Below are 16,502 nucleotides of genomic sequence, written 5' to 3'. Positions count from 1 at the left end.
TCTCTATGTGTGGAGTAAAGGTGGTTTAGAAATGACATGCTGATAGAAATTAGGTAAAACTGATTTAAGTTTCCATGCATTAAAGTCCCCGGCCACTAGGAGCGCAGCCTCTGGATGAGCGTTTTCCTGTTTGCTCATGGCAGTATACAGCTCATTGAGTGCGGTTTTAGTGCCAGCATTGGTCTGTGTGGTATGTAGACAGCTACGAAAAATACAGATGATAACTCTCTAGGTAGATAGTGTGGTCTACAGCTTATCATGATACTCTACCTCAGACGAGCAAAACCTTCCTTAGATATCGTACACCAGCTGTTGTTTACATATATGCATAGGCCCCCAACCCTGTGTCTTACCAGAGGCTGCGGTTCTGTCCTGCCGATAGAGTGTATAACCTGCCAGCTGTATGTTCTTAATGTCATTGTTCAGCCACTACTCTGTGAAGATATTACAGTTTTTAATGTCCCGTTGTTAGGATATACATGCTTTCAGTTCGTTCCATTTATTTTACAGTGATTGAACGTTAGCTAGCAGGACTGAAGGCAAAGGCAGATTAGCCACTCGTTGCCTGATCCTCACAAGGCACCCTGATCTTTTTCCGCCAAATCTTTTTTTTTTTTCTCCAGTGAATGACGGGATCTGGGCCTGGTCTGTAGTATATCCCTCCCGTCCGACTCATTGAAGAAAAACGATTTGTCTAATCTGAGGTGAGTAATCGCAGTTCTGATGTCCAGAAGCTCTTTTTGGTCATAATGTTGCTGCTACCGTCTCTTATGTCCAAAACAAGTTACGAAAAATGCAAAAAAACTAACAAAATAACATGGTTGGTTAAGAGCAGATAAGACCGCAGCCATCCACTCCGGCGCCATCATGTTTTGTACACTCGGTGTAGAGAATAACATATCCTAAGCCAGCCATCTAAGTGCTGTATGCAGTGATAAACATAGTTACCAACCTATTTGCCACTGAATACACAATAAGCTAAATATATTCTCTCTCCCAAAAGTGCTAGTGATGATTACTAAGGATTTGAGTGCCCAGCTTGCCTCTGCTTCACCCTTCTCTTCCCTTGAGTGGACTGCATCATTAGGACTGCATTATTAGGAAAACTCAACTATGCAATATGCCATCCACTCCAATGAGCATTCCCATTTGCTGACACACACTTCCTTTAGCTGATGAGTCATGAACCGCCAAAGTCAAACTCCTCAGCAGTTTCCAAATAAGACCATCAAATTCAAAATGTCTGCCCCTTCACTACAGCACTTTCAATTATACAGAAAGCAGTCCCTGGAATGCAGATGGTGGGCTTGGATTATAGAAGAACCTATGGGCATTGAACTGTATGTTGCATGAGCAGTTGTAGTTTTAATGTGCAATTTTGGAAAAAAATACACACAGAACAGTTTATTAGGTACTTGAACTTGGAATGTGGAATGATCGTCGGTGCCAGGCCTGCTGGATCCAGTATCTCAGAAACGGCCGTCCCTACTAGCCTTTTCACGCACGACAGTGTCTTCGGGTTTTGCGAGAATAGTGTGACAAACAAAAAACATCCAGTAACCATCCTGATTTTGAGACGCACACCCTTTTTTCAGCACAGTCGGGGCAGGGACTCTACAAGGTGTCGAAAGCATCCAACATGTTGACGCCAAAGCTTTTTGTTGTGCCAAGTTGGCTGGATATCCTTTGGGTGGTGGACCATTCTTGATAGACACGGCAAACTTTTGCTTGTGAAAGTTCTTGATACACTCAAACCGGTGCACCTGGCACCTACTACCATAACCTGTTCAAAGACACTTAAATCTTTTGTCTTGCCCATTTACCCTTTGAATAGCACACATACACAATCCTATGTCATAATTGTCTCAAGGCTTAAAAATCCTTCTTTAACTGGACTCCTCCCCTTCATCTACATTGATTGAAGAGGATTTAACAGGTGACATCAAAAGGAGATCATAGCATTTACCTGGAATCACCTAGTCAGTTTGTCATGGAAAGAGCAGGTGTTTCAAAATTTTTGTATACTCAGTGGCTTCGGAAAGTATTCAGACCCCTTGACATTTTCCAAATTTTGTTACGTTCCAGCCTTATTCTAAAATTGATTAAATAAAAACAAATCCTTAGCAATCTACACACAATACCCCATATTGACTTAGCAAAAACAGTTTTTATTTTTTTATTTTAGCAATTGTATGAAAAAACAAATATATATATCTTTGCTATGAGACTGGAAATTTATCTCAGGTGCATCCTTTTTCCATTGATCGTCCTTGAGATGATTGAAGTCCACCTGTGGTAAATTTAATTGATTTGACATGATTTGGAAAGGCGCACACCTGTCTATATAAGGTCCAAAGTTGACAGTGCATGTCAGAGCAAAAACCAAGCCATGAGGTCAAAGGAATTGTCTGCAGATCCCCGAGACAAGATTGTGTCGAGTCACAGATCTGGGGAAGGGTACCAAAAAATGGCTACAGCATTGAAGGTCCCCAAGAACACAATGGCCTCCTTCATTCTTAAATGGAATAAGTTTGGAACCACCAAGACTCTCCCTAGAGCTGGCCGCCCGGCCAAACAGAGCAATCGGGGGAGAAGGACCTTGGTCAGGGAGGGGACCAATAACCCCCTCCCTGGTCACTCTTACAGAGCTCTAGAGTTCCTCTGTGGAGATGGGAGAACCTTCCAGAAGGACAACCATCTCTGCAGCACTTCGACATAGTGGCTTGGTTTTTGCTCTGACATGCACTGTCAACTGTTGGAACTTATATAGACGGGTGTGTGCCTTTCCAAATCATGTCCAATTAATTGAATTTGGACTCCAATCAAGTTGTAGAAACATTGAGGATGATCAAAGGAAACAGGGTGCACCTGAGCTCAACTTCGAGTCTCATAGGAAAGGGTCTGGATACTTATGTAAATAATGTATTTGTTTTTTATTTTGAATATATTTGCAAACATTTCTAAAAACGTGTTTACACTTTGTCATTATGGGGTATTGTGTGCAGATTGATGAGAATTTTTCTTTATTGAAATACATTTTAGTTAAGGCTGTAATGTAACAAGATGTGGAAGAAGGGAAGGGGTCTGAAAACTTCACGAATGCACTGTATATATATTGAGATTGATGTATTGATCGGGTAGAGTCAAGGTGGGTAGAGTCATGGTGGCTGAGTCAATGAGTCAATCCATGCAGTGAGCCTATTCATGGACATAATGTAACACTAAAAATACAGTTTATCACAGACGGTGATGCAGAGCTATTTAAATGGAAATTCTCTGCTGAGGAGAGAGTACTTACAAAAGGAAATGTCCCATCCATTTGATAAACAGAAATCAGAGGAGAACTCTTTGAAACAATGACATTCAATTACTGTGAAATTACGAGGCAGGCAGCTAGGTTATTTGACAGACAGATCTCATTTGCTCTGACATGTTTTTACATTTCTAGTTAACCATTGTTGTCAATAGGGCGAGTGAAATAAAAGCATGGACATTCCATTGGTAGGAGTATAAGGACATTTACAGAAACCTCTAAAAACTTGAGAGGTACAGGTACTGTAAAGTTGAGCAGGGGCTACTACAATGTGTCAGAAGAAGTCTCCCTGGTCCTCCAAAGTAGGATGTAAGAGGACCACACTCTATCCAGGGGAGGCAATGGATTTAACACCAGATGGAGTGTACAGATCTGCTGCATAGGAGTTTCAGATGTTTCTCTAATGTATCAGTTCTTTGCTGTTACACAAAATTATAGTCAAAATGAAATTATCATTTCTAGTAAGATTGGTTGAATAAAGGTCAATTTGTGCTAAATAATCCATCTGATTACTAAAATCAAAACATTAAAGGGATAGTGTGAGATTCTGGCAATTCTGTTAATCAGAGTCAGATGAACCATTGATATAATTTTTATGTCTCAGCATCGGGTTTAAAGAAGGAAAGCAGAGGAACGCTTGTGGTACCTGTAGACTTCCAGTCATTGTGCTAATGCTAGTTAGCACTGGCTTGTGAAATGACCTCTAATGCTATTTATATTGCAGGTTGAGACATAAAAATGACATCCACGAGTTCATCCGACTCTGGGTAAGTAGAAAATTGTAGAGAATCTTGCACTATCCCTTTAACTTCTTATGGCTGCAGGGGCAGTATTGAGTAGCTTGGATGAAAGGTGCCCAGAGTAAACGGCCTGCTCCTCAGTCCCAGTTACTAATATATGCATATTATTATTAGTATTGGATAGATAACTCTGAAGTTTCTAAAACTGTTTGAATTATGTCTGTGAGTATAACAGAACTCATTTGGCAGGCAAAAACCTGAAGCAAATCCAAACAGGAAGTGGAAATTCTAAGGCTGGTCGAGTTTCAACCAAGATCCCTTTGAAATCACAGTGAGATATGAATGAGTATTCACTTTCTCCGGCTTCCACTAGATGTCAACAGTCTGTAGAACTTTGTCTGACGACTCTACTGTGAAGGGGGGCCGAAGGAGACAGGAATGAGTCACCACTGCCAAGAGGTGAACATTCTTTGACCACGCGCGCTCACATGAGAGACAGCTCCATTCCATCGCTCATCTGAAGTCAATGTAATTCTCCGGTTGGAACGTTATTCAAGATTTATTTTAACAACATTCTAAAGATTGATTCAATACATCGTTTGACATGTTTCTACTGACTGTTACGGAACTTTAGGACATTGTCAGGTTTTAGTGAACGCACTTCGTGACTTTGGAATTGTTTACCAAACGCGCTAATTGGACATAAATAACGGACATTATCGAACAATTCAAGCATTTATTGTGGACCTGGGATTCCTGGGAGTGCATTCTGATGAAGATCATCAAAGGTAAGGGAATATTTATCATGTCATTTCTGGTTTCTGTTGACTCCAACATGGCGGCTAATTTGACTATTGTTCTGAGCTCCGTCTCAGATCATTGCATGGTTTGCTTTTTACGTAAAGTTTTTTAGAAATCTGACACAGCGGTTGCATTAATAATCGAAACAGTTTTAGAATGTATTAATTGTGAAGTGGTATCCATGCTGGTATCATAGAGTACAGTACTTCTGGAGATGACTACTGTTGTTGTGAACTCCCTGAGGGAAAATGTGTAGTGTAATGGTGCCGGAGGGGATGGCTGCGTTTTACGGACTCCAAACCAATATTGTGCTAATTTGTGTATTTTTTCGCATTGTTTGTTATTTATTTTGTACATAATGTTGCTGCTACCTCCTCTTATGACTGAAAAGAGTTTCTGGATATCAGAACAGTGATTACTCACCTCAAACTGTACAAAGAAGCCTCCCGGGTGACGCAGTGGTCTAGGGCACTACATCGCAGCGCTAGCTGTGCCACCAGAGATTCTGGGTTCGCGCCCAGGCTCTGTCGCAGCCGGCCGCGACCAGGAGGTCTGTGGGGCGACGCACAATTGGCCAAGCGTCGTCCGGGTTAGGGAGGGTTTGGCCGGTAGGGATATCCTTGTCCCATCGCGCACCAGCGACTCCTATGGCGGGCCGGGCACAGTGCGCGCTAACCAAGGTCGCCAGGTGCACAATGTTTCCTCCGACACATTGGTGCGGCTGGCTTCCGGTTTCGGAGGACGCATGGCTTTCGACCTTCGTCTCTCCCGAGCCTGTACGGGAGTTGTAGCGATGAGACAAGATAGTAATTACTAACAATTGGATACCACGAAATTAGGGAGAAATGGGGGTAAATAGGGGGAAAAGTCTGACGGAAGGATATACCGTTTCTCCAGGACTAGGCCCAAATCGCCGTCATTAGCATGAAGAAAAGACAGAGATACAGAGGGCGCAGATCCGGGTGCCTTTGTGAGAATTCGTGGGCAAGTGGGTAACCCGCCTCTACCATCCGTTCTATTGGCCAACGTGCAATCACTGGAGAATAAACTGGATTAGCTCTATCCTACCAACGGGACATTAAAAACGAATATCTTACGTTTTACCGAGTTGAGGCTGAACGATGACATGGATAATATACAGCTGGCTGGGTTTTCTGTGCATCGGTAGGACAGAGCAGATACATCCGATAAGACAAGGGGTGGGGGTGTGTGTCTATTTGTCAAAAAAATCTGGTGCACGATGTCTAATATTAAGGTCTAGTTTGGTGGTGTATCTACCAAGAAAGTTTCCATTTATATTTTTTGTAGCTGTCTATTTACCACCACAAACTGATGCTGGCACTAAGACCGCACTCAACAAGCTGTATAAGGCCATAAGCAAACAAGAAAATGCTCGTCCAGACGTGGCGCTCCTAGTGGCAGGGGACTTTAATGCAGGCAAACAAATACATTTTACCAAATTTCTACCAGAATGTCACATGTGCAACCAGAGAAAATATAAACTCTAGACCACCTTTACTCCACAGACAGAGATGCGTACAAAGCTCAACCCTCGCCCTCCATTTGGCAAATCTGACCATAATTCTATCCTCCTGATTCCTACTTACAAGCAAAAATTAAAGCAGGAAGTACCAGTGACTCGCCCAATACGGAAGTGCTCAGTTGATGCGGATGCTACGCTACAGGACTGTTGCTAGCACAGACTGGAATATGTTCTGGGAATCATCCAATAACATTGAAGAGTACACCACCTCAGTCACCGGCTTCATCAAGAAGTGCACAGTGACCGTACATACATATCCAAACCAGAAGCCATGGATTACAGGCAACATCCGCACTGAGCTAAAGGCAAGAGCTGCCGCTTTCAAGGAGCGGGACATTAATCCGGATGCTTATAAGAAATCCCATTATGCCCATAGACGAACCATCAAACAGGCAAAGCGTCAACACAGGACTAATATTGAATCCTACTACACCGGCTCTGATGCTCGTTTGATGTGGCAGGGCTTGCAAACTATTACCGACTACAATGGGAAACCCAACAGCAAAATGCCCAGTGACGCAAGACTACCAGACAAGCTAAATGCCTTTTATGCTCGCTTCGAGGCAAGCAACACAGATGACACAATCTCAATCGCACTCCACACTGCCCTTTCCCAAATGGACAAAAGGAACACCTATGTGAGAATACTATTCATTGGCTACAGCTCAGCGTTTAACACCATGGTGCCCACTAAGCTCATCACTAAGCTAAGGACCCTGGGACTAAACACCTTCCTCTGCAACTGGATCCTGGACTTCCATTGTCCCCCAGGTGGTAAGGGTAGACAACAACACATCTGTCACACTGATCCTGAACAAGTGGGCTCCTTAGGGGTGCATGGTTAGTCCCCTCCTGTACTCCCTGTTCACCCACGACTGCGTGGCCATGAACAACTTCAACACCATCATTACTTTTGCTGACGACAAAACAGTGGTAGGCCTGATCACCGATAATGACGAGACAGCCTATAGGGAGGAGGTTAGATCTAGCAATGTGGTAACAGGACAACAACATCTCCCTCAATGTGAGCAAGACAAAGGAGTTGTTCGTGGACTACAGGAAAAGGAGGACCGAACACGCCCCCATTCACATCAACTGGGCTGTAGTGGAGCGGGTCGAGAGTTTCAAGTTCCTTGGTGTCCTCATCACCAACAAACTATCATGGTCCAAACACACCAAGACAGTCGTGAAGAGGGCACGACAACGCCTTTTCCCCCTCCGGAAACTGAAAAGATTTGGCATGGGTCCACAGATCCTCAAAATGTTCTACAGCTGCACCATTGAGAGCATCCTGACCGGTTGCTTCCCCACTTGGTATGGCAACTGCTCGGCATCCGACCGTAAGGCGCTACAGAGGGTAGTACGTACAGCCCAGTACATCACTGGGGCCAACCTTCCTGCCATCCAGGACCTATATACTCTACCGGTTCGTCGAAAACTAATGTGGCATTTCCCAGTATATAAAGCACACATATTTTATTATAGGCCTGCATAGAGGGGGTTGAGGCCTTTTTCTTATGCTCCGAGTCAAAGAGATTCTGAAATGTGCTGGAAAATAAAGCTGCACAATGAAAGAAAATAATCGGTTTTAATGAGACAGGCATGCGATTGAAACAAATCTAATATAATTAGAAATAATATTCTGCAAAAATGTTTTCAAATTCATTGCGTACCTCGGAATTCCGAGAGAGATTATTGCGTCTCCGATTTTGTGGGGGAGGTGGATTTCTAATCTCTCTCTGTCACACTTCATTTAGCCTATTAATTAACAACTAATCTCTATACTGGACTGGAAACCAAATTAAGCATTTAGGTTGGTTCATTTAGGGGTTTGTGCATGCTATCTACAGCCCTCAGTCATGCGAAGGAACAAAACTACTCGATAGCAGTATATTTTACTTCTCCCAAACAAATAAATAATTATGTCAATCATCCACTCAATGACAAAAAATAACAGAAATACTCATTTAGATTTATTTTATTTAATCTTTATTTAAATAGTCAGTTAAGAACAAATTCTTATTTAGAATGACGGCCTACCAAAAGACAAAAGGCCTCCTGCGGGAACGGGGGCCTGGGATTCAAATAAATAGAATATAAATATAGGACAAAAATCATAGTGGTTTCCCAGTACACCATGGCAGCTTCTGACGTAGGCATTTGTGTTTCAATACACATATTGATATTAACATAATATTGAGGTATATTGATGTGTATTGATGTATATTGAAGTGTATACAGGGCTCATCTGCAAAATAGATCTTAGTCTCTGCATGACTGCATGTCAAAATAAAGATTAAATAAATCAAATCTATTCACCTGACCATTGTTGTGAAAAAACGGTTGAAGACTGAGTTGTGAAAAACCCATACTACACTACCATCGGCATGTAAATCACCATGTATAATACATCTAGGTGTGCCGACCAGCAATTCACAAGACAAGAGCTCATCATGCATTTCCTAAACAATACTGCTCTACATCCACAGGCTTTGGGGTACTTGAAGGAATGTGGAAAAATGCCACATTTAGAAAAGGTAGAATGTGTTGGACTGACTAACTATTTAACTAACTAACTATAGCCTCCCTAAAGGACATCATATTATTTCCCATGTCATGAGCCATCGTGTATCAGTGTTCACGCTGATATGCCCTAGGTGTGCTACAGAATCCCAGCATCCCATGTCAAAGCCAAAATAGCTAACTTGACAAGTGTGTGTGGTCAGGTCTAAGCCAACATCCATACCATGCTTGCCGGCTATGGTAAGAAGACTCTGGCAGAAGATGACCCTGTTGAACATTTCAACAGAGCAATGCAGCCAATCTCAGAGATATTTCTATCCATCTCCAGTCCATCTCCAGTACCTGAGCTACAGTAGCCCTGGCAGCAGCAGGGAAGAGAGACCGCTCCAGCTCTGTTCCTTTTTCATCATCAGACATTTCTATTTTCTATTCCAGGAGGGCCTCCTTAGCGCGTCGGGCCAGGGACCGGTGACAAAGCTGGGAATCAATGGAGAGGGGCTTCCTTTCTCTCTGTAAATGCCAGATCACCACGGCTGAGCCAGAGAGGCTATTGTGTATTGAGTGGTCAGGCACTATTTACAGTCAGACTGAGAAAAATATGAAATGTGGAGATGGAGAATACAGAAGGCTCTTACAAGGCTGTGGGACAATTATTCAAAGGCTTGTCAAAACGACTAACCGCTACATGCAGCATTTGTCAACCTTGAGAGGCTTAAACGGAAACTTCAGAATTTTGGCAATGAACTCGTGGATACCATTTTTATGTCTCAGCGTGCATTTTTAAGGAAGTTGCTAACTAGCAGTAGCATAATGACTGGAAGTCTATGGTTACTCCTAGCATGCTAGTAGATACCAGTCTTTGCGCTAACACTAGTTAAGATTAGAACACAAAACTACTGGATGCATAGACATACAAATAGTATCCATAAGTTCATTAGACTCTTGGGAAGTAGAAATCTCAAAGTATCCCTTACATTTTCTTTTGACCTGAATCACCCTACATACCCATGGAGAGTTGTTGTAAAGCACGTGCCAAACTCATTCCATGGAGGGCCGAGTGTATGCAGGTTTTCACTCCACCCTTGTACTTGATTGATGAATTAAGATCACTAAATATTAAGGAACTCCCCTCACCTGGTTGTCTAGGTCTGAATTGAAAGGAAAAAACAAAAACCCTGCAGACACTCAGCCCTCCGTGGAATGAGTTTGACACCCCTGGTGTAAAGCATTTATGGATTTAAGCAAGAATAAGCAATATCTTTAAGCCTCTAATAGCTATTAAAGATTAATATTAGCTCTGAACTGAGAGATTCATACAGACACAGATACTAGCCAGCATATCTACACTACACAGTTTATTAGGTACACCCATCTAGTACCAGGTTGGACTCTCCACCTCCAGAACAGCCTGACTTCTTCGGCTTGGATTCCTCAAGGTGTGGCATTCAAATGTTGATCAATTGGTATCAAGGGAATAAACGTGTGCCAGGAAAACATTTCCCACACCATTACACCATCGCCACCAAGCAGGATGGGGCCATGGACTCATGCTGCTTACGCCAAATCCTGACTCTGTCATCAGCATGATGCAACATGAAACGGAATTAGTCCGACCAGAAAATGTTTTTCCACTCCTCAATTGTCCAGTGTTGGTGATTGCGTGCCCACTGGAGCCGCTTCTTTTTAGCTGACAGGAGTGGAACCCGGTGTGGTCGTCTGCTGCAACAGGCCATCCGTGACAAGGGCCAAACTATTTTCATGAACGGGGTAGTGTACCTAGAAAACTTGCCATTGAGTGTATAACAGATACAACACTAGGGTAAATCTATAAGTTCATGATGCCTGTTTTCTTAGATAAATAACAAAAATGTATTACAATTATATTATGTACAGTATATTGATAGAGGGTTATACTGTAACTGTAGATTCCCCTAGTTCCATTATTCAAACCACATAATTAGTCTAATTAAATCAGAACTGCATTCACAGGGAGGTGGGAATACTACGCAGGCCAAGATTTGTGTACTGTATTCAAAGGAAGACGTAGAGCAGCATGGTTACCTCTTATTAATGCAGATGTTAAAACACACTCCCCTGCTCGCTTTTATTGACATAGATATTCTAGATTGACTCTGCCAGCCCTCCTGAGGAACCTTCCTTGGTATACAGTGTAGAGGTCGACCGATTATTTGGAATGGCCGATTAATTAGGGCCGATTTTGTCAGAGCCGTGTGTATAGGTGGCAGGGAAGTCAGGCGCAGGAGAGTTAAACTGAGTGTAATGGAGACTTTTAATAAATGTCCATTTAACAATGCTCCAAACACGAACAATGTACATACGTAAAAAATCAACATGGGTACGGGGACCCGTCGCACACCTATACATCAAAAAAACAACAGTTGACATAAAACAATCCCTGACAAAGACATGAGGGGAAACAGAGGGTTAAATACACAAGAGGTAATGGATGGGATTGAAAACAGGTGTGGGAAGACAAGACAAAAGCAATGGAAAAGGAAAAATGGATCGATGATGGCTAGAAGACCGGTGACGTCGACCGCCGAACACCGCCCGAACAAGGAGGCAACGACTTCGGCAGAAGTCGTGACAGATTTCAAGTTTTCATAACAATCGGAAATTGTTTTTTTTTTTCACCGATTTTGCAGCTTTTTTTTTTTTTTTTTTTACACCTTTATTTAATCGTTATTTAACTAGGAAAGTCAGTTAAGAACACATTCTTATTTTCAATGACGGCCTAGGAACGGTGGGTCATGCCTCGTTCAGGGGCAGAATGACAGATTTTCACATTGTCAGCTAGGGGGATCCAATCTTGCAATCTTACAGTTAACTAGTCCAACGCAATAACGACCTGCACTCCACAAGGAGACTGACTGCCTGTTACACGAATGCAGTAAGCCAAGGTAAGTTGCTAGCTAGCCTTAAACTTATCTTATAAAAAACAATCAATCAATCATAATCACTAGTTAACTACACATGGTTGATGATATTACTAGATATTATCTAGCGTGTCCTGCGTTGCATATAATCTGACTGAGCATACAAGTATCTAAGTATCTGACTGAGTGGTGGTAGGCAGAAGCAGGCGCGTAAATTCATTCAAACAGCACTTTGGTGCGTTTTGCAGCAGCTCTTCGTTGTGCGTCAAGCATTTCGCTGTTTACGACTTCAAGCCTATCAACTCCCGAGATGAGGCTGGTGTAACCGAAGTGAAATGGCTAGCTAGTTAGCGCGGGCTAATAGCGTTTCAAACGTCACTCGCTCTGAGCCTTGGAGTGGTTGTTCCCCTTGCTCTGCAAGGGCCGCGGCTTTTGTGGAGCGATGGGTAACGCTGCTTCGAGGGTGGCTGTTGTCGTTGTGTTCCTGGTTCGAGCCCAGGGAGGAGCGAGGAGAGGAACGGAAGCTATACTGTTACACTGGCAATACTAAAGTGCCTATAAGAACATCCAATAGTCAAAGGTTAATGAAATACAAATGGTATAGAGAGAAATAGTCCTATAATTCCTATAATAACTACAACCTAAAACTTCTTACCTGGGAATATTGAAGACTCATGTTAAAAGGAACCACCAGCTTTCATATGTTCTCATGTTCTGAGCAAGGAACTTAAACGTTAGCTTTCTTACATGGCACATATTGCACTTTTACTTTCTTCTCCAGCACTTTGTTCTTGCATTATTTAATCCAAATTGAACATGTTTCATTATTTATTTGAGGCTAAATTGATTTTATTGATGTATCATATTAAGTTCAAATAAGTGTTCATTCAGTATTGTTGTAATTGTCATTATTACAACAACAAAAATCGGCCAATTAATCGGTATCGGCTTTTTTGGTCCTCCAATAATCGGTATCGGCGTTGAAAAATCATAATCGGTCGACCTCTAATACAGTGCATTCGGAAAGTATTCAGACCCCTTGACTTTTTCTGAATTTTATTACGTTACAACCTTATTCCAAAATTTATGAAATTGTTTTTTTCCCCTCATCAATCTACATACCCCATAATGACAAAAACAGGTTTTTAGAAATGTTTCCAAATATATAAAATAAAAATAACTGAAATATCACATTTACATAAGTATTCGGACCACTTTGTTGAAGCACCTTTGGCAGCGATTACAGCCTTGAGTATTCTTGGGTATGAACCTACAAGCTTGGCACACCTGTATTTGGGGAGTTTCTCCCATTCCGCTCTGCAGATTCTCTCAAGCTCTGTCAGATTGGATGGGGAGAGTCACTGCACAACTACTTTTAAGGTCTCTCCAGAGATGTTAGATCAAGTTAAAGTCTGGGCTCTGGATGGGCCACTGAAGGACATTGAGACACGTGTCCCGAAGCCCCTCCTGCATTTTCTTGGCTGTGTGCTTAGGGTCATTGTCCCGTTGGAAAGTGAACCTTCGACCCAGTCGTAGGTCCTGAGCGCCCTGGAGCAGGTTTTCATCAATGATCTCTCTGTACTTTGCTAAGTTCATCTTTCCCTCGATCCCGACTAGTCTCCCACTTCCTGCCGCTGAAAAACATCCCCACAGCATTTTGCTGCCACCACCATGCCTCACCGTAGGGATGGTGCCAGGTTTCCTCCAGACGTGACACTTGGCATTCAGGCCAAAGGGTTCAAGTTTGATTTTATCAGAACAAAGAATCTTGTTTCTCATGGTCTGAGAGTCCTTCAGGTGCCTTTTGGCAAACTCCAAGCAGGCTGTCATGTGCCTTTTACTTAGGAGTAGCATCCGTCTCGCCACTCTACCATGAAGGCCTGATTGGTGGAGTGCTACAGAGATGGTTGTCCTTCTAGTAGGTTTTCAAATCTCCACAGAGGAACTCTGGAGCTCTGTCAGAGTGACCATTGGGTTCTTGGTCACCTCCCCTCCCTTTTTTTTTTAGAAAAAGCTCTATGACTCGGGTGACTGGAGTCTCTGACATTTTTTGGACATTTTTTGGGGCTTTCCTCTGACACGTCTATTATATAGGTCCTGGGTGGCAGAAAGCTTGGCCCCAGTGATGTACTGGGCTGTGAGCACTACCCTCTGTAGCGCCTTACGGTCAGATGCCGAGCAGTTGCCATACTAGGCGTTGGTGCAACCGGTCAGGATCCTCTCGATGGTGCAGCTGTAGAACTTTTAGAGGATCTGGGGACCCATGCCAAATCTTTTCAGTCTCCTGAGGGGGAAAGGTGTTGTCGTGCCCTCTTCACGACTGTCTTGGTGTGTTTGGACCATGATAGTTCGTTGGTGATGTGGACACCAAGGAACTTGAAACTCTCAACCCGCTCCACTACAACCAAGGAACTTGAAACTCTCGACCCGCTCCACTCCACTACTATTGTTATAGTTGTTAATAGGAGCCTGTAGTCCATGATCAGCTCCTTTGTCTTGCTCATATTGAGGGAGAGATTGTTGTCTCTGACCTCCTCCCTATAGGCTGTCTCATTGTTGTCGGTGTTCAGGCCTACCACTGTTGTGTCGTCAGCAAACTTAACAATGGTGTAGGTGAACAGGGAGTACAGGAGTGAACTAAGTACACACATGTTGTTGCCTACCCTTACCACCTGGAGGTGGCCTGTCAGGAAGTCCAGGATCCAGTTTCAGAGGGAGGTGTTTAGTCCCAGGGTTCTTAGCTTAGATCATCACGTCTCTGCAGTATTTCAAGATTTTTTAAATTTGACCTCTATTTAACTAGGCAAGTCAGTTAAGAAAAAATTGGGTTAACTGTCTTGTTCAGGGGCAGAACAACAGATTTTTACCTTGTCAGCTTGGGGATTCAATCTTGCAACCTTTCGGTTACTAGTCCAACGCTCTAACCACTAGGCTACCTGCCGCCACTGTGCATCATGCTTAAATGATGCACAGCACAAGCTACAATTATTGCTTACCTCGCTACAGTATGTCTTAACTATTTGTCTGGAAGAATTTGAAAAAGGAAAAGAGCGTCTGCTAAATGACTAAAATGTCAACTAGAAAACGGTGTACAGGAATGTCATTGATGCAACACAGTACATGGTTCATTGGTGTTCTGGTTATGCTGGGTGGCAGTCAGAATCCCTCTTTATCTCCCTGACATTATTTGATTGTTGCCTATTTGAAAATGCAGTCCTAGTTAATAAGGTTAGGAGGTATGCTGCTCAGTCTGAGTCGTCAGATATCATAAAGAATGGCAAAAACTCCCCAAATGCATCCCAGTAGAGAGTAGATTTGAAAGATGAAATCCTAAATGTATGATATGATTTATATAACCTGTCTGCCTGTGATCATGGTTTTCCTGACATTACTATCTACATTGACGCCCTCGGGGCATTGGGAGATTAATGACCACATTATTGGCATTCATTTTGACACTACTCTCTATAAACCATTTTGACATTTAGTGGCGCACAAGACCCTGTGAATCCCCACATTTCTAGACTGAGACATTTATCAGCAATAAAGATTAAAGGACAGACACCAAACATTTAGGAATAGGGTAATCTGGGGAAAGCTCTGAAATTGTTGTGACAAATACAACCACCAGCTTGATATGATTTCAAAAGGAATCACCACCTGCACTGGTAAATATGTTCTTCTGTGTGTTTCCTGACTGACTGAGGTCATGGGACCAAAGATGACATGGCTGCTCAACAAGAAATGATGCCCGCTCAGTCACCCATGCGATCCCGAGTTTGGCAGCGGACACGTTTGTACTTCCCTGTGAGTTGCTGAGCAAGACAGCATTCCCCCAGGATGTGTTCATCAGGAAGTGTGTAGTTCATGATTTGGACAAAAGGCAAGGGGACAGAGCCCTTACATAAAGCTCTGTGGCCCAGAACAGAGAACACCGAGAGAGCAGGAGAATTGAATAACGTTGTACATTTTTCTAGCGTAATAATTATTGATTACACACTCCCATAGCCAGGAGGGATGGCTAACAGGGTTTCGCTTGTATTTCACAAGAGAAAATAACTAAAAGGCTCACACAAAAGGAAGCCGCCTCATCCAGAACCCGAGAAAAATGAGGCAGTCGAGAACATGGAGCCAAACAAATATTTTATGTTAATGTTATTCTGTCACTGAAGTCCCAATAGTGAAAGGCCTTTGCAGATGTGCTCATTTATACACGCCTATTGAAAGTGTTGGTGGATAAATGATTAGCAAATTCACCAATGCTATTAAAAGTAGGCTCATTGACGGCAGACAGGTGATGATGGTCATTTTGATAACAGTCCTGGAAGTTGACGAGCACACTAGCCTACAGCATATTTTAATTCTTGACTTCAAATAAGTAATTTCCCATGCTACTCGTGCATCAGCACAATTTTTACGGAAAGCATGAATAAACCTTATTTTCTTGGCATCAGCCCCATTGCCTGGAAATATGTCTCCCATAGTATTTGTGTTTATATAAAACATGAAATGTGTGTTGCCAACAGACAGATGCACTATTTTTACTGGCTTTATTACAACCATTAAGTCCGCTGCAATCTATCCTTATGTAAATACTTCACTTTACCGTTCATTTTCTATAGCCGGTGATCGTCTTCTGAACAAATGTTATTTTGTCATGGTTTTTCCAGGCAGGCCTGACGCTG

General features: G+C 42.7%; 1 protein-coding gene across 2 annotated transcripts in view; it reads right to left on the bottom strand.

Annotated features, from left to right (window-relative positions):
- Window positions 1-16,502, bottom strand: part of lsamp (limbic system associated membrane protein) — a 1,012,539-nt gene that overhangs the window by 399,653 nt on the left and 596,384 nt on the right. The gene's annotated exons all lie outside the window — the stretch shown is intronic.

The sequence above is a fragment of the Salvelinus fontinalis genome, chromosome 33, assembly GCF_029448725.1.
Source record: "Salvelinus fontinalis isolate EN_2023a chromosome 33, ASM2944872v1, whole genome shotgun sequence".
Classification (NCBI taxonomy): Eukaryota; Metazoa; Chordata; class Actinopteri; order Salmoniformes; family Salmonidae; genus Salvelinus; species Salvelinus fontinalis.
This window is presented reverse-complemented; position numbering and strand designations above follow the sequence as displayed.